Source organism: Nycticebus coucang, chromosome 5 (assembly GCF_027406575.1).
Source record: "Nycticebus coucang isolate mNycCou1 chromosome 5, mNycCou1.pri, whole genome shotgun sequence".
Classification (NCBI taxonomy): domain Eukaryota; kingdom Metazoa; phylum Chordata; class Mammalia; order Primates; family Lorisidae; genus Nycticebus; species Nycticebus coucang.
This window is the reverse complement of record NC_069784.1, coordinates 95,693,347-95,713,122: the sequence shown is the minus strand read 5'-3', so window position 1 is coordinate 95,713,122 and position 19,776 is coordinate 95,693,347. Positions and strand designations below refer to the sequence as shown.

The 19,776-nt window shown below is 36.2% G+C and overlaps 1 protein-coding gene across 2 annotated transcripts in view; it reads left to right on the top strand.

Annotated features, from left to right (window-relative positions):
* The window catches only part of CEP85L (centrosomal protein 85 like), a 195,312-nt gene that overhangs the window by 40,688 nt on the left and 134,848 nt on the right, over positions 1 to 19,776 (top strand). Inside the window, exon 1 of one of the 2 annotated variants that reach the window (XM_053592058.1) lies at positions 3,313 to 3,330. The exons of the other annotated variant lie outside the window; for it this stretch is intronic. The gene's annotated coding sequence lies outside the window, so the exon portion shown is untranslated. Of the gene's footprint in view, positions 1 to 3,312; positions 3,331 to 19,776 lie in introns of those variants that run through there. 2 annotated transcript variants of the gene reach the window in all.

Here is a 19,776-nt window from a genome sequence, read left to right as displayed (position 1 = left end):
CTTAGCTTAGCAGGGTACAGAATTCTGGGCTGAAAATTGTTCTGTTTAAGTAGATTAAAGGTAGATGACCATTGTCTTCTTGCTTGGAAATTTTCATTAGAGAAGTCTGAGGTCACTCTGATGGATTTGCCCCTGTAGGTCAACTGGCGCTTACTTCTGGCAGCTTGCAGAATCTTTTCTTTTGTCTTGACTTTGGACAGGTTCATCACAATGTGTCTTGGAGAAGCTCGGTTAGAGTTGAGGCGACCTGGGGTCCGATATCCCTCTGAAAGCAGTGTGTCAGAATCTTTGGTGATGTTTGGGAAATTTTCTTTTATAATATTCTCTAGTATGGCTTCCATTCCTCTGGGGCATTCTTCTTCCCCTTCTGGAATTCCTATAACTCGTATGTTGGAACGCTTCATAAAGTCCCATAATTCTGACAGTGAACGTTCTGCTTTCTCTCTCTTCTTTTCTGCCTCTTTTACTGTCTGAGTTATCTCAAGAACTTTGTCTTCTACCTCTGAAATTCTTTCTTCTGCATGGTCTAACCTGTTGCTGATACTTTCCATTGCATCTTTAAGTTCCCTAATTGATTGTTTCAGTTCCTTGAGCTCTGCTATATCCTTTTTATATTTTTTATATCGTTCATCTCTTATTTGATTCTGTTTTTGGATTTCCTTTTGGTTATTTTCCACTTTATTAGCAGTTTCCTTCATTGTTTCCATCATTTCTTTCATTGTTTTCAACATGTGTATTCAAAATTCCCTCTCTGTCATTCCTAACATTTCTTTACAGGTGGAACCATCTGCAGTAGCTACCTCATGGTCCCCTGGTGGGGTTGTTCTAGACTGGTTCTTCATGTTGCCTGGAGTGTTCTGCTGATTCTTCCTCATGAGTGATTTCTTTTATCTGTTTCCTTGCCCTAATTTTCCTTTCACTTCCTCTTGCTCTTTAAGTTCTTGTGCCTGTGGACTAAGGGTTATAGGACCAGAAGGGTGAGAAGGTTGAAGAGCAAAAAAGGGATGAAAGAAAGGAGGACTGAGTGATAAGAAAAAAAAGAAAGATAGCGAAAGGAGACGGGGTGGGTATAAGGAATATTGACAAAAAGAAGAGAGGCACAGAAAGAGGGAGACAGGGCAATATACGTGTACAGTAGGGTACTTTGACACAACCTTAAAAAACCCGACCTTCTGGGGGTGCCCAGTTGGGTTGTTCCCTTGAGGTCAGCAGCTCTTTGCTAACCTGATCAGACACACCCCACCTCCACCAAGTAGAGAGGAAAGACAATAATGTTATAAATCAAACCAAAACAAGCAAACAGAAAACTTTACGGGGATAAAATTGGGTGAAAAACCAAATGATAGCGGTAGAAACACTAGCAAAAATGAAGTTGTAGTTATTAAAAAAGGCAGCAATGGGAAATTATAATTAGACTTGAAAAATTGAGAAAGAAAAAGGGATTTGTATGGAAAAGATTGAAATTAAATACAAAAGATCATCAACAATGTCAAAATAAACAAAAAAACGCAACCAAACAAAAAAAAAGAAAAAAAATACACAACCTTAAATAAAGCAGTTTGTATATGTTATTGAATATTATGTGGGCAACACGTGGTCTTCTGGGGTATGAGATGTTAATCACAGTTCTGATACGACTGGAGGCTGCTGATTTCTCAAACCCCAGCAGGTAGACACCCTAAATCTCTCTTCAGCCCACTTAAAAGGCACTTTGAACTTGTAAACTTGCTGAGCAGAAGCTTCCCCAGCTTTCTCACTGGAATCACTGCCGAAGTGGCTATCCACTTACCCAGTGTGCCAAAACCAGTCTCACTCTGCCCCTGAGGGTTAGGGCTGCAAGGCGGCTCAGACCCCACCCTTAGGCTTCTTGGTTGCTGGGTTACCAGCTCCCACCCGTTTCTAGCTCTGCGGCCCTGTGGGCGGAGCTTGCTGGGGCAGATCACTGACAATGGTTCGGTGTGACCCACCGCCAAACACTATTAGCTCCGTCTGGCTCAGCGGCTCAGACTGGGGCCCTAGACAACAGCCAATGTTCTCCGCACTCCCGCTCAGGCCCTCCCCAAGGCAGTTCAACTCAGTGCCAAGTCCAAGGACACCAAAACAGTTCACAGGTAAGGCCTTTCTGGTTTGCAGTCTCACTGCTACTGAACTTACAGTTGTGGGCGGGTTTAGACGGATTGAACACATGCGACCACTTGCCGGTTTTCCACTGTTTTAGTCCTCCTCTTGGGGTCCAGAAGTCTCTCGCTGACTACCTGTATCCTCATAGGAGTGATGATAGGCAGATCCCACCAGCCATAGAAGCCTGGAGTCCTATCTCCCCAGACTCACGGTGCCCAGATGCAAGGAAGCTGTTTCTCGGCCACCATCATGCTCCCTCCTGCTGGATTTTTCTTGTAGGTGGTTCTGTAGGTGTGGTTGACTGTCCATGGGGATGACCTTAGTCTCCAGCTCTCCAGAAGTTGAGCTGATACCAATTGATCCAAGGCTGCCTCGTAAATCATACTATTAGCATAGACTACATAGAGTAGCTTAAGATTCCCAGCTACACAAAGATAGTCTTATTAGGGCGGACATTCTAAGGATTGAGAGGTTACCTGCTAGGAGCTGGCCAAGCCCGAAATCTTTCTTAGAATATATAGGTGTCAAAAGCTCAGACATTCGGAGTTAATCCTTATTGCCCAGTGTGAGATATAGATTGAGGTTCATTTTTTTTTTTTCTAATCATTGGGTAGAGTGATTATTCCTACTGTATTTTTTTGGGTCAAATTTGTTTTTTTAATTCTTCTAGTTCTTTTGCCTTTCTATATAAGGTTCGAAATAATCTTTTACAAAAAATAACACAAAAAATTTTGCTGGGAATTTGATAGGATTTCAATGTTGAGTTACTTTGTTGAGTTTTCTAGTATATGAACATGGTGTATCTTTTATTTAGATCTTTGATTTTATTCACAGAGCTACATAGTTTTTAACATAAATGTCTTAAACATAATTTGTTAGATTTATACCTAAGGATTTTATTTTTTAATAGTAGTTGTAAATGATACTGTGTTCTTAATGTTGTTGTTGATGGGTTATAGACATAGAATACATGGAAATACATTTAGAAATAAATTACAATATAGAAATACCATTTTGGTTTGTCTGTCTTGGATTTTGTTTCCTTATTGAACTCACTCAGTAGTTCTAAGAGTTTTAAGTAGATTCTGTGAAATTTTCAGTGTAGACAGTTATATCATCTGTAAATATGGAGGATTTTTCTTTCTTATTTGCGTTCCCTTTATTTCTTTTTCTTATTGCAGTTCTAAAACAACGAAGGAAATGTTGAATGTGAGTAGTAGGAATGGATGTCTTTGTCATGTTTCTGATAAGTAATGGCAGTACATCTGTTAGCTGTAGATTTCCTTTGTAGATACCATTTATTAATGAGGAGGTCCTTCTCTGTTCCTAGTTTTATGAAGGTTTTTATGATGAATGGGTATTGCATTTTGTCAAATTATTAAGGATTTCTTTCGTCTATTCACAGGAATATTGGCCTAAAGTTTGGTTTTTACTTTTGCCCTGTTTGGTAGTTTATTGTTTTGATATTGTCGTTAATATTAGCTTTATACAATGAATTGAGAAGTTTTCCCTTCTTTTGTCAAATTTATATGTGTGGAGTTCATGGAATTCTCATTATTTGTTTGCATGCTTTGTGGTAATACATGTATCCCTTGTTTCCTTTTAGTTATTGGTAATTTGTCATTGTCTTTTTTTTTAAATTAATCTAAGATCATTTCACTGATCTTTTCGAAGAACCATCTTTTTGTTTCATTAATATTCTCTTTTACTTTTTGTTTCCAAGGTCAGTGTTTTCTGCTCTTTATTATGTCCCTTTTTTCTGCTTGCTTTGTATTTTGCTTTTCTTTTTCTAGGCTTTTAAGATGAGAGATTAGATTTTTGATTTCAGACGTTTCCTCTTTTAAAATATCCTTTTAAGTGCTATAAATTTTCCTCTCAGGACTGCTTTAGCTATATTCCACAGATTTTGATATTGTATTTTCATTACAGTTCAGTTCAGTGTATTTTCTCAATTTACCCTAAGACTTCCTCTTTGTATTTCAGGATTATTTATAAGTGTGTTGTTTAATTAATATAACTCTCCTGATTTTCTTTGATTAATGTTTATGTGGTATGTTTTTCATCCTTTTACATGACCTATCTATATCATTATTTGAAGTCACTTGTAACATTAGTTGGGTTATGATTTTTAATCTAGCACTGCACTGCCAATTTCTGTCTTCTAATAATTGGTGTATTTAGACCATTTAAAATTATGTATAATGATTTATATGTTAATACTTAGTCTTTCTGTTAGTTCTCTTTGTTAAGGTTTTCATTTATTGCCTTCTTGTGGGTCAGCTGAACATTTTTAGAATTGTTTGGATTCATCTGTGTTTTTGAGTGTCTATCTTTGTATAGCTCTTCTAGTGGCTGCTCTAGGTATTTCTATGTAGATCGCTCTAGGTACATGGTCTATACACATGTAGTACAGTTTACTGGTGTTATTTTACTAGTTTGAGTTGGAGTATAGAAACATTACCTCATTTTTATGTCCCTTTACCCTCCCCTATTTATAATAAAATAATTTCAAATATTTCCTCTGTGTACATTTGTAACCGCATTTAGCAGTGTTATAATTTTGCTTCAACTGTTAAAAGTAATTTAGGAAACACAGGAAAAGAAGGAAAACCTGTTTTATTTATTTATAATTTTGTTTCCTGTATTTTTGCTTCCTTATGTTCTAAGATTTCTTCTTTTATTGTTTCCTTTCAGTTTAGAGGTCTTCCTTTAGTGCTTCTTTTAGGATAGATCTGCTAATGACAGATTCTTTTCGTCTTTCATCTGAGAATGTCTTCATTTCTTCTGACTCAATTCTTTTAAGGATAATTTCATTGAGTATACAATGCTAGTTTGACAATTCTTTTCTAACAGCACTTGAAAAGTATTGTTCTACCTGTTTCTGTCCTCTATGATTTCTGATCACAAGTCTGCTGTCATTTGAATTGTTTTTCTCCTTGTAGGTAATGTATCATTTTTCTCTGGTTGTTTTCAGGATTTTTTCTTTCTCTTAAGTTTTCAGAAATTTAATTACATGCTTGTGGGTAGATTTCTTTGGGTTTATTTTTTTTTGGGAAATTTGTACAGCCTCTTGATTCCGTAAGTTTGCATGTTTTTAGTCCTTGAGTAGTTTTTTAGCCTCAGCCTCTTTTCTTCCAGGATTCTGATGGTAGATCTTTCATTATTGTCCTTGAGGTCCCTGTCACTTTTTTCTTCCCACCCGCCCTAATTTTTTTTTGTTTGCTGTTCACACTTGATAATGTAGATTATTCTTTCACTGATTTTTTTTTATTATCAATATTTATTGAATGATAATGGACATATTAGCAGGTACTGATATTGGAGATAATACTTTTGTTTGTTTTTTTAATGGTTAATATTCACAAAGAGACAATAAGTTTGTAACATAGTTGCACTTTCACTGATATTCTTCTTTTGTCTACTCCATTTTACTGTTGAGCCCAGTCACTGGGGTTTTTATTCTATTATATATTTTAGTTATAAAACTTTAATTTTGATTCTTTTTTTATATCTTCTGTTTTTTTGCTGGGACCTTTTAAAATTTTCTTTGGCCTATATTTTCTATTTTAGTAATTTATTTCACATGTATTTGTAATTGTTCACCGAAATATTTTTATGAGTCCTTTAATATCTTTGTGAGAGAATTCTTAACATCTCTATCATCTTGGTATTGGCATCTACTGATTATTTCATTCAGTTTCAGAACTTCCTTCTTTGTATAACAAAGGATTTTTGATTGAAACTTAGACATTGTAATATTTTTGTAAGACTCTGGATATAATTTATTATATAAGAAATATTTGTGTTTTAATATTTATCACATGTTCTATAAGCATAAATTGAATTTAATAATATAAGTAAATATAAAATTATTATGAGTAGAATTTATTTCATTTGTATAAACCTTTTCTGTTAGCTGGCTTTATTAAACATAGTTTTTAATGTTGAAAGAGGTGGGGCATCATCTCCTTATTATTGGAATGTGGAGTTAGAAGTCCAAATTCCTCACGTGGCCTTAGTTGATATCCAAGTGGTAGGGTAGGGCATCTCTTTACTGTTGAGTAACAAGGTGTCCCACTGACACCACAGTGTGAATTGCCTCATTGTTAGCTGATGATGGTAAAAGTCCTCAGACTGTAATAGGCATTCTCTGGGCTGAGCACAGTGGTTCACGCCTGTAATCCCAGCACTCTGGGAGGCTGAGGCAGGTGCTTGAGCTCAGGAGTTTGAGACCAGCCTGAGCAAAAAGCAAACCCCCTGCCTCTACTAAAAAAAAAAAAAAAAAAAAAAGTAAAAAGAAAAATTGAGGCAAGAGGATTGCTTGAGCCCAAGAGTTGGAGGTTGCTATGAGCTTTAATACCACGGCACTCTTCCCAGGGCAACAGCTTAAGACTCTGTCTCAAACAAACAAAAAAAAGAGGCATCCTCTGATATCATCTAATTGTAGAAAGAAGGGTGCCTCTATATTTATAGACAGGGTAAAAACTCTCCCTACTTGGCCTTTGATACTACTATGTTGGGACTCTTGGGGTGCTCTATTACAGCCTGACAAGATTGGAAGTCTTGGCTCCCCACTTGGCTTTTTTTGGTGTGGGAGAGGTTCCCAGAAGATGAAATTACTATTATTAATATGGTGAAGAGCTTTAGCTTCATTTAAAACCTGTTAATCATTAAATTATCTATTCAACCTTTAATGATTTCTTACTTCCTTAAGACTCAATTTTTCATCTGTAAATTGGAGATAACTCCTGTACATTGTGAGGATTTAATAACATGACTTTTAAATAGCTTAGCATAATTTTTTGCATTATCACCATTACTTAAGAGTGATTGTTGTTTTCTGCCTTGCTCCTCTTTTTTCATGTGTCTGTTTTCTCAAAATTCCCCTCCTTGAGAAGGTTCCCCAACTGGCTTATCTAAAACAGTGATACTTCTACTGCCACCCTTACAATTGTGTATCCACTCCTTTATTTGGGGCATGTTTATTGTTTATGTTGTAGAATAGGAATTGGTATGTACTGGATGATCAGTTTTGCTGAATGAAAACAATTGATATACAGACTCTCAGTTAAAGTTCCTGTTTTTATCCACATGTTTCTCTCATTCAGTCCAAGTTTTATGCCTGTTATTCCTGATGTTAGAGCCTCTTTGATGCTCCCTCAGACAGATGAACTCTCTGTGCAACATTGCCCAAATTGGAATTTACACTGTGTATTCTGTTCTGCTTTTATATTTAACACTTTTTGTTTTCTCTGTCAGTTTTGTTGTAATCTTTCACTGATGGTCCTATGTTGTTCATTGTTGTGAATTTCTACCTTACTACTTTTTTCTCATTTCACTGGTTATTGAGAGCACCAGAATATACCTCTCTGCCCTCCATGCAGTGATCTTGACATACAGGTGTAAATGAAGAAATGAAGAGGAACAAGATCTAAAAAGAGATTGTAAATCTTTTCCTTAATGTCAACTACAATTATTTATTTCTTATACTTCATCCTGATTTATAAATGTAATAAATGCACATTTAAAAGAGTGTAAAGATGAACATAATCTTAAAAGCTTTATTAAACATATTTTTTAATGGTGAAAGAGGTGGGGCATCATTTGTATTTCAAACATTAAATAGTTTGAAAAAATTGAATCTATATAAAGTTGTTTTGAATAATTTTAGTCTATATAGAATTATATATAGAAAAAAATTTCCCTTTATTTTATTTCCTTCTCTAATTCTTGTTTTGTTTTCCGAGCTTACCAGTCACCAGTGTTATTAATGTGTTGTGTATTCTAGACCTTTTGCTATTCATTTATTCACATACACAAGGCTTTAAATAAAACTTATCATCCTATATATATTTTCTAATTTGATTTCCTTTTTACTTCTGTGTATTGGATTTCTTAAAATGCTTTTTATAGGGAAATGATTCATATGACCTAATCCACATCACCTGGGCCTCTTTTATCCTTTATCCTCCAATGAGAGTCAACCATTGAGATGGACCTAGCATGGTTTGACCTCCATGGCATTTCAAAGCAAAGCAGGCTTATGTGTGTGTGCGGGGGCTATTTTCTTTTTTTTCCTATGTTGTGAATAAAAGTTTTCCCACCAATTTATAATATAAGGGCCAAACAACAAGTCAGAAAATAAAACAAAAGTCTAGAATTTCTATTCCAGCATATGATGCAACTCCTCCTACTCTGCAAAAGAAAAAAAAGCCCCTAAAACAAAACAAAACACATATATGTTTATATTAATATTGCATTTCTCTAGAAAACATATCAACCTAATAAGTACTTTTTAAAAAACACACGCATATGTGGAAACTTTATATATCGTATTAAGACAGCAACATTTCAAAGCAGTAAGGAAAGGTTAAGCCCAAAAGGAGTATTAGGTTCTTACCTTAAACTATAAAAAGTAAATGGGAAATTGAGTAAAGAGCCAATTATTTCTTTTAAAAATAATATTAGGAGACATGAGATTGATTTTATATTCTTAGGTTAGAATATTCTCCTTAATAAACATTTGATTTGGCCAGGAAGAGTAACGGTGGGAAGGACATTCAGAGATTTGTGAAAGGATACAAAATTATAGCTGGATAGCAGAAATAAATCCTAGCATTTGGTACAACTGTAGGATGGCTGTAGTTAACAATAAGATATAGTTTTGTTTAGCTAGAAGGAAGATATTGACCATACTCAACACAAAAAAATAAAATGATAAATGGTTGAAGTGATAAATACACTAATTTCCCTGATCTGATCACTATTCATTATATGTATTGAAACATCATGATGTATTCTGTGAATATGAATTTATTTGTCAATTAAAAAATCATTAGAAAGGCTATAAAAATTGAAAAACATATAACGTACAATTTTGGGGGATCTGATGACAAAGCACTGTTTTTTCAAGCTCTTTAAAGTATGACAATAGTGCTTTAATAGGGATTGCATTAAATCTGTAGATTGCTTTGGGTAGTAAGGACATTTTAACAATGTTGATTCCTTTTACTTTTCTGTTTCTGGTTCGGTTGGCCAAAGATTTGTCAATTTTATTAATCTTTTCAAAACACCAACTTTTCGTTTCATTGATCTTCAGAATGATTCTTTGGTTTTCAATTTCATTTAATTTTGCCCTAATTTTGGTTATTTCTTTTCTTCTGCTGGGTTTGAGGTTGGAATGTTCCTCCTTTTTTTTCTTTTTTTGGCCGGGGCTGGGTTTGAACCCGCCACCTCCAGCATATGGGACCGGCGCCCTGCTCCTTGAGCCACAGGCGCCACCCAGGAATGTTCTTCCTTTTTCAGTTGCTTGAGATGATCCATTAAGTTGTTGGCTTCCTCCCTTTGTATTTTTTAATGAAGACTTCCAATGCTATAAATTTACCTCTTAGGACTGCCTTTGCAGTATCCCACAAGTTTTGATAATTTGTGTCTTCATTATCATTTTGTTCCAAAAATTTGGTGATTTCCTTGTTAATCTTGTCTTTGACCCAGCTATCACTCAGCCTAAGATTATTTAGTATCTATGACTTTGAGTATGAAGATTCCTGTTGCCGTTGAGTTCATCTTTTATTCCATGGTGGTCCAAGAAGATACAGGGAATAATTTCTATTCTTTTAAATTTGCTGAGGTTAGACTTGTGCCCTAGGATATGATCAATTTTGGAGGATGACTTGTGGGCTGATGAGAAGAATGTATATTTAGTTTTATTAGGATGAACTGTTCTGTAGAGGTCTGTTAGGTCCATTTGTTCTAGGATCAGGTTTAAGTCTAATATTTCTTTGTTTAGTTTCTTCTTGGAGGATCTATTCAAAACTATCAAAGGGGTGTTAAAATCTCCAACTATTATAGTGCAGGAAGATATTAAGTCGTTCATGTCCTTTAGAGTTTGCTTTATAAAGTGAAGAGGATTCTGGTTGGGTGCATAAATGTTAGTTATTGAAATCTCTTCATGTTGACTGTTTCCCTGGACAAATGTGTAGTGACCATCCTTATCTTTCTTTATCTTTGTGGGTTTAAAGCCAGTTGTATCTGCAACCACAATTGCAACCCCTGCTTTTTTCTGGTTTCCATTTGCCTGTATTATGGAAGTCCATCCCTTTACCCTGAGTCTATTTTTATCCTTTAAGGTAAGATGAGACTCTGGTATGCAGCAGATATCTGGTCTGAGTTTATGTATCCAGTCATCCAGCCTGTGCCTCTTTAGAGGACAGTTTAAACCCTTCACATTAATTGAGAGAACTGATAAGCCTGGTTGTGTTTTAGGTGTCATGTTTTTTGCATATCCAGTGGACACTTTTAATCCTTCCACCACTGTGGAAGTTGGGTTTTGTTCAAAAATTTCTGAGTGAGTTTACTTTGGTGGTAGAGCATTGTGCTGGTCATTGTGGAGGATGGGTCTGAGAATATCCTGGAGAGCTTGTTTAGTTATGGAAAATTTCTTTAACATGTTTATGTCATTAAAGTATTTGGTTTCTTTATCACAAATGAAACTCAGTTTAGCTGGGTACAGGATCCTGGGCTGAAAGTTGTTTTGTTTTAGGAGATTGAAGTTCAATGACCATCCTCTTCTGGCTTGAAATGTTTCAGGTTAGAGGTCTGCAGTCATTCTGATATTTCTCCTTTTGTAGGTGATGTTTTTCTTACTTCTGGCTGCTTGCAGAATTTTCTGCTTTGTCTTAACTTTTGCAAAGTTAATCACAATGTGTCTAAGAGATGCTATATTTGGATTGAGTCTTGCTGGGGTTCTGCAACTCTCTACTATCTGAAGTTCTCTATCTCTTGTAATGCTTGGGAAATTCTCCTCCATAATCTCTTGGAGTAGAGCATCTGTACTTTTAGGACCATCCTCTTCTCCTTTGGGAATTCCTATAAGACGAATATTTGATCTTTTGGAGTGATCCCACAACTCTCTCAGGGAATGATCAGTTTTGCTCTTCATTTGTCGGCCTCTTTTAGGTGTGGGAACATTCAAAAGGGTTGTCTTCAGTTTCAGGAAGATGCTTTCTTCTGCCTAGTCAACTCTATTACTGAGGGATTCTACTGTATTTCAGAGCTCCTCAACTAACTTTTTTGTTTTCTTGAGCTCTGCTCTTTTCTCATTATGTCCATATCTTTGGTGACTTTGTCTTTGAATTAATTAATTTCTTGAGACAATTTTAGAATTACTCTTTGAATTTCTAACTTTTCTACCATTCTATTCATCTTATTTGCCATCCATATTCTGAATTCGATTTCTGACATTTCAGCTATTTGTTTATGCATGGCATCCTCAGTTGTATCTCCTTTGTCATACCTTGGGGTGATTAAATTGGGGTTTTCGGGTAGTAGAGATAATCACCCCCTTACCAAAGTGCTAGGCTTTGTAATCGTGGCTTATCTCCTACAACCTTACAAAGGCCCCTTTCAGAGTTTTGGCTGGAGACTCTGAGGACCTACTTGGTGAGATAGCACAAGTTAGCTTTGTTTTGGTATCAGCCAACCTGTACCCTATCCTAGGAATCCATGATATTAGGTTTATATCTCGGCTGTGAAGAGATACAGATAGCTGCGGCACCCACCTCCCACCCTTCAGTTCTTTTCCGTTACAGAACTTCGAAGGTCAACCTCAGTGTCCCCAGGTGGACAGCCCCAGACACAAGTTCCAATTAAATTATCTCAGGCAGTGCAAACCCTGCTCAACAAAGAGGGATATAGGGGTCTCCAACAGCACAACTGGAGCCAAGGATCCATGCCCCCACTCGCCAGACTCAGTCCACACTGTCATCTGCTTCTCTGTTCACAGGCCCAGTTGGAGCCTGGAACCACACCCCTGCCCGCCAGTCTTAGTCCACACCTGGCAACGCTTCTGCTCCCTGGCCCAGCTGGAGTCAGGGGACCATGGCCTGCCTGCAGGTCTCAGTGTACTCTCGGAGGCTTACTGGCTCTGTTGGAGTCAAGGAACCATGCCCTTGCCCTCAGGTCTTGGTCCACGCTCAGCTAACCTCTGCTCAAGGGTTTTGTTGGAATTAGGGAACCACGCCCTTGCCCTCAGGTCTTGGTCCACACCTGGTAAGCCTCTGCTTACCAGCCCAGCTGGGGCTGGGCACTAGCCCTGCCTGCTGAACTCAGTCCACAGGGGCAACCACTGTGGGTGCTGTCAGAGCTGTGGGTGCTGTCAGAGCCAGGGGTCTTTACCCCCTCCTGCCAGACACAGCCCGAACCAGAATCAGCACTATCACTGGCTGGGCAAAGTCATAACCAGGGCATTGCTCCTCCTCCTGCCGAATGTCACTTTCTTGCCACACCGTCTTAATTCCCCACTAGTCACAGATTCCATCCTGATGGTCGGTGGTCCACACTATGCCCAGATCTCTCAGGAGAAGACCAAACATTCTGTGCTCTGCAGAATGTTCAGACAACCATGTGACAGGGGAAAGGGTGGACTGGGAGTTTGGAATTACGGGGAAAAATATCTGTTTAATTTTATGCCTGGCAGGGTGGTGTCTAGGTTCATAAGTGAGACCTCCCCGGAGAAAGAGATTTGGTGTTTAGTAGATCTCTCCAATGAGCTAAAATGAGAGGTCTTTTGTTCCCTGCTTGCTTGCAGAAAGCCCACTGCAGGTCTCCCGCTTCAGGAAACGGTCTCCCATCCTCTAGGCTTTGTACCTGTAATTTGTTTTCTTGAATGCTTCTCCTTGGAGTTACAGCTTGCCAAACCTCTTTCTTGACTCAGCTCCTCACCTTTGGCTTCATGGAGTCCGATTCTGTCTAGTTTTTTTCCCTGTGGTCAAGAGCCTCTGCTGAGGGTTGCTACCAGTCGGCCATCTTCCCAGAATTCCCCCCCCCCCGCCCAGAATCAGTTTTTTTAAGGAAAGAATGATGTGCGAAAGATAAAATGTCCGAGGGTTTAACACTTGCAGAATGGATTTTCTATTTGCTTTAAGAAAATCACACTCTTGTAAAGCTTTGTTCCTGTATAATGGCTTCTCGAAAATTTGCTTGAAATCCAGAGAAAAATTCTTTAGCTTTTTGAAATTTTGGTTTAAAAACTCAGTATTAATAATCTTGTTATAGTCATTTACTCAGTAGAATGTTAATCTTGGTCCAAGTGGCAACTTCCTTTTGTCTGTGTGTTAAGGGGAACTTTAAAACAAAAAACAATAAATCTCTCTCTCTGTCTCCAGTGTAGGCCTCACTGGGATGTTGCCTTTTTCATGATAATGACTAGAAGAACTGAAAATATCTCATTGAGAAGATGACGATAGTAGTCCAAAAATTATTTGGGCCTGTTGCGTTATTATTTTATAATTATTTACCATTTCTATTGCTATTTAGAAAACTGCCTTTTCTTTTTATTCTTTGATTTAAAACTAGCAGCAGCAAATATCACTACTTGTCTTACTACATAATTCAAGTATTAAATGCAAGTTTTTGTAATATTTTAGAGATAAGTATGATTTCTTCTTTTTCTTTTGAGTTGAGCTGATAACAGTTTTTTTTTTTTTTTAGTATTTCTTGCCATTACCTTCAAGCTAGACTTATTCTTTTTTCAGTGAGTTTTTTAATACTTGAAACAGTGAGCAATTGTGCTGGTATGTTACACAGTACAGAACACAGAATATTATAATAATGTGTTCTGTATTTCCAATTCTAAACCTGAGGCTTGATCATAGTAGAGAAAGTTATTTAGAGGCTATTCTGTATGGATAAAGCAATGTAAGAGTTTGAAGACTAACGGCAAATGGAGAGTTCTAGGAAAGGATAAGGAATTATGGGTAAAAATAAGATGGAGTAGTAAGACTCTGGAAGACTGACAATACATAACAAATTTGAGACTTCTGTGGAAAATGAATCAGAATTGTGGTTTGAGTGATTGGTGCTAGTAGTGAATGATATTGATTGTATTATTGTCTGAAGAGGGTACTCCTATTTAAAAAAATGAATTTGTATTACATATTACCTGAATATAGGAAATAGTTTAATAGACATGATGAAGACTATTTATTTAGAAGGAAAGACTACTGTGTTTGCTGATATAACACTTGATTCCAACTAATTTATGTTTTCCTTCCTGAACTTACATTTTTCTGACATTTTTGTGATTTCTACTTTATGGGAGCTATTCTTTTACTCTTTATTCTCTTTATTTTGTTAAGTGTGATCACCCAGTCCTGAGTTTTCTAATTTATAAACTTTGTTCTCCATTCTTGGGTTTACTTCATGGGATGTCTGTTTAAAATAAAGGATTTAGAGAAATAACTGTTGTGGAAGATAGCTAAATATTAAGAATATCCTGCATTAGAACATAACAAATAGGTTGGTAATTATAATATAGTATCAGCTTTAAGACATGCCATGTATGAAATGATGTCACATCAGTGTCAGATGTTGTGTTTTACATGCTTTGGTCTTTGATTATATAAATTGTTTTAGTCATTCATTAATTATAAGTTTGTATTTTTTTCTTCTTTATGAAATTAAACAAATCCACGCTTGTTAAATTCCAGACATTACAAAATTACCTGAAAAAATATTATATCCTTTATAACCCTGACCTGACAAATACCATGGCATATAATTATACTGATTTCTTTTTTTTTTTTTTTGATACAGAGTCTCACTATATCGCCTTGGTAGAGTGCCCTGGCGTCACAGCTCACAGCAACTTCAAACTCTTGGGCTTAAGTTATTCTTTTGTCTCAGCTTCCCGAGTAGCTGGGACTATAGGCCCTGGCCACAATGCCCTGCTATATTTGTGACGCAGTTGTTGTTTAGCTGGGCTGGGCTGGGTTTGAACCTGTTACCTTCCGTGTATGTGGCTGGCGTAGTAACCACTGTGCTAGGGGGGGCCGAGCCAATTATACTAATTTCTAAATATGACACATGACATTTGTATGAGAGTTACCAAATATAATTTGAGTTTGTTTTAGAGTGTATCTATAGAATATTTTAGTTAGCTGCCTTCAGATTTATAACCGTTAATATTTGACTTAGAGGAAGCATTTCTTTTTGATTTCTGAGGCATACCATGAAGTGCTTCATTATTTTGTTTTGTTGCAACAATTTTTGGTAAAATACGTGAATGCATTTGAATTCTTAAGAGACTGATTATTATAAAAAACTCAAAATACATATTAAATAATTATATGATTTATACACTATATTGGAATTGACTATTAACAAATAACTCTTACTATAATTTACATACTTACTACATACTTGATACAGTGTATATACAACCACTGTCAGTTCTTTTCTAGTGATATTTGAGGTGGTTGTATAGAAAAAAGTAGTACAGAGCTATGCTCTCTATGGTAGCCAGTAGCAACATGTAGCTGCTGAGCACTTGAATTGTGCCTGGTTCAAATTGAAATGTATTGTGAAGTGTAAAATGCACCCAGGATTTTGAATAAGTATACAGAAGAATGTTAATAATTTTTAAATATTGATTACATGATATAATATTTTGGATATAGTGGGTTAAATAAAATACATTATTAAAATCAGTTTTATGTGATTCTTTTTAGTTTTTATTGTGGTTATTTCAAAATTTAAAATTACATAATATGCTTTCAATTGTATTTCAGTTGAATAGCACTGTTATAAACAGTTTATAATCTGTTAAGGGGTTACTTTCAAAGATTTTATGAGTATATGTATTATTATAAGTAGCTCCTGTGAGCCCACTTAATTTTTAATATACAGTTGAAACTTTTATCAATAGCCTTATGTTTGTGACAAATTATATTCTATTGTCAGTCTTCTGGGAGTACAGTGAGAACTTGCCTTTTAGAATTTTGACATTGCTTTGAGCTTCACTGCAATGGGTTTCTCCTTTGGCAAAGAGAAAGTTAAGGTGTGTATGGTAGGGTGGAAAGATTCTGGTTAAGGAAGATTTTTTTAGTGTCAAATTTCTCAAATTCCAAAGATTGATTGCTCAGGTGGGGAATGAGAGAAAGAAATAATGTCAGTAATCCTTGCTGGAATTCTTTTGTCAGGTTTAAGGTATAGGTCCTCAGTCTTAATTAGGAGGGAAGAAGAGACACTCGACTGGATGAGGGGACTCCACATTGCGAGTCTCAGCATATAGTTTACTGCTTGACCAGTACCCACGAAAGTGAGTGAGTTAATGCAGCTAGAAGAGTATGACTGTGCAAATATTTCACATACAAACTTTGGTTGGAAATTGAATGTTTATGAGAAGAGAGCCCCTCTTGCTACAGACTTCTAGAGTTTGGCTCAACTTTCCTATGTTATATAATTGAAATATTTAACCTGTAAAGCTAAATTTTAGGTTCTGATTTACCTTAGTAACCATTTATGTCTTCAAGGCAGTATGGTTGAATAGATATCCCTATATAGTAAATATAAATTTAATTTTGAGGTACAGCTCAAAGTATATGTAATAATTTTTATTTAAGTCTCATGGCACATTACCTTAATAAAACAGTATACCTGTGAAGTAAGTCATCAAACATTAAACAAACTAGATGGTACTGTCCAGTCAGACTCCCCGTCCTCCTGCCGTTTAGCGCTATGTTGTTTGATTATAACTGATGTTCCAGGTGATACTCTTGGGCCACTGAAAAATACAATATTCTGTGAATCATCTGAAAAATAATTTGTATCTTCGAATGTAATGTTCTCTCAGTTCATTAATATAGGTGTACATCAGGTAAACTAAGTGCAGAATATAAGTGTTCTATGAATTATAAATATTCCGTTTTATAAATGACTTGTGGTGCCTCTCCTATCTTTCTATCCTGAAGCTTTTAGAGGTTCATTCATTTGTTCACTTAATGAATATTTATTGAATATTTACTGTGATTTGAACGCTAGAATTTCAAGGAAATCAAAATGGAGAAGGGATTATGTCAGAATTTCAGCAAAGAAGGACTCTATTGCAAAAAATTCCATAATTACTATTGAGTGATTTGCTTTTAGCCATGGTATAGTGAGATTTCAAATATTGCTAAATAAGGGCGTGAGATTATTTACATTTATCAAGAAAGTGAGACACTAATATTAGCTGTGGTATTTATTCATGGCGTGTCAAATTCCAAGTTGGTAGGAAATAGATCTATGACATGAGAGAGATGTGTCTATAAGACTACTAGTAACATAAGCTACACCGCCTAATGGCCATTTCCCCCCCTAGGTTTTCTTTCTTTTTTTTTTTTTTTTTTGTAGGATATAGAATTTATTTAAATTCCTGAATATGCAACAATCACTCAGTATTGCTGGAAGAAACAATTCTGTCCCCCCTAGGTTTTCTAAAGTGAAGGCCACGTAAGTAGCTATTGTTGCCATGGAAATAAGTTTGAGAAGGAGTTTTTGAAGTATGCTGCACTCATATAGAACATATTCTAGGTGTGGTGCTAGAGTTGAGTGACTGAGGGAACAGCAAGGGGAAACTGAGAAGATAAGACCTTGAGGCAAAAAAGAACTTAACTGTTTGCTTAGGCTGGGAGCTCTAACTTCCCTCAGGGTAGTCTTCCTCTCCTGCATCGCATGGCTCCTGATCGGCAGGCTTTCAGGTAGTTCATTTATCATCTTGAAAGATCTGAGTTCTTCCACAACGTCGGGCTATTTTTTTGTTGTTGCAGAGGCAAGAGAATCACTTGAGCCCAAGAGTTTGGGGTTGCTGTGAGCTGTGATGCCATAGCACTCTACCCAGGGCAACAGCTTGAGACTCTGTCTCAAAAACAAAACAAAAAAAAATCTGAGTTCTTAAATGTAGCTTTTAGCAGTCTGTTTTGGGCTAATTTATTCAATCATAGAAAAAAAAAGTACAGATAAGAGTTAAGTTTTTTACAAAAAAAAAAAAAAAAAAAAAGAAAAGAAAAAATGTATAGGGCAGTGCCTGTTGCTCAAAGGAGTGAGGGCACAGGCCCCATATGCCAGAGGTGGCAGGTTCAAACTCAGCCCCAGCCAAAAACTGCAAAAAAAGGTATAGATAAGAGTTAAATTTTTTTCTTTCTTTTTTTTTTTTAATTGTTAAATCATAGCTGTGTACATTAGTGCAATCAAGGGGTACAATGAGCTGGTTTCATATACATTCTGAAATATTCTCATCAAACTTTTAATTCCCAACTGCTAGTTTGTATTGGAGATAATTTTCTTATCTAATTAACTTCACTTATTTTAAATAGGAATCAATAAAATGAACTTTCATTTAATCATTTCTTAGTTGCTTTTACTAAAAAATAGTAGTGGTGTTGAATACTATGAATTTGGAGATTATCTTGTAGATATTTGGAGGGTGACCAAAAATGTGAACCATTTTAAGAAAGGAAAAACTGTATTAAAATTATAATGAACACATTTGACTTTTGCAGTTATAAGAGTTGCTCAAATGTGACTTATATTCATCTTTTGTTATGAGTGTATATTAAATATGACAATTTTAATACAGTTTTTTTCTTTCTTTTTTTTTTTTTGTTGCAGTTTGGCCGGGGCTGGGTTTGAACCCGCCACCCTTGGCATATGGGGCCAGCGCCCTACTCACTGAGCCACAGTATACTTTTTTTGGTACCTGCTGTGTATCAGAAAGGAAGAAATTTAAATTATCATTAGATGCATTGTCTTCATCTATGGAAAAAATAAGGCCTTGTAAGATAAGGACTTGTTCATTTATTCATTTAACCAATATTTGTTAAGTGTTTACTGTGTGTCACCCTGTTTCCCCAAAAATAAGACATCCTCCAAAAATAAGACCTACTTACAGGAAAGATAAGACGTCCCCTGAAAATAAGACCTAGCGCATCTTTAGGAGCACACCTTAAAATAAGACACTGTCTTATTTTCGGGGAAACAGGGTAGGTATTGTGCTAGGGGTTAAGAATTAAAATGACGTTTTCCCTAAGTATTGTATAAATAAAGTCAGGTGGAGAAGACAGTAAATAATTACTATATGAAATATGAGCACTCTGATGAATGGAATACATGGAGTGTTAGGGATGGACAACAGAGGGACATACCTAAGTCCTGTGGATTAGGAGAAGACCCCCCTCTCCCCAGCAGAACTGTGTTTAAGCTGATGCCCCAAAAGTTCAGTAGAACTAGCAGGGCAAAAGGGCTCTGGGAGGAGAGTAGTCTAGGTTGAGAGAATAGTGTGATCAATGCTGGGCAGTATAAGAATGTTGTGGGTGATGTGTTGAGGATGGATTGCAAGAAAGCAGAACTGGAGGCCAGGAGACTGCTTTCTGTTGCAGTAGGAGCTAAGGGTGAAATGTTCATAAAAAGAGATAGGAGAAAGAGAAAATTAAATGATTCAGGAGATATTGCGGAGATGAAAACTATACATTTTTAAATTTTTAATCAGCTTTATTAAGATGTAATTCATGCCAAGACCATTTACCCTTTTAAATTGTACAGTACAATTCAGTAGCTTTTAGATAATCAGAGTTGTACATCTATCACCACTACTGATTTTAGTACATTTTCACTGCCCCAGAAGGAAACCACACTCCCCTAAGCCATCATCCCTCTGCCCTATTTCTTCAACTCTAGGCAACCACTGTTCTTGGAGAACATAAAAATTTCCTACTCCCCCACTTTGCTTCATATTTTATTACAGTGATTAGGTTTTAGTAGTTTGCTGAATGTTTCTTTAAAACATCTCATCTTAATATAAAATATCTTCTTGTTCTTATTCTTAACTTTTTCTTTTTT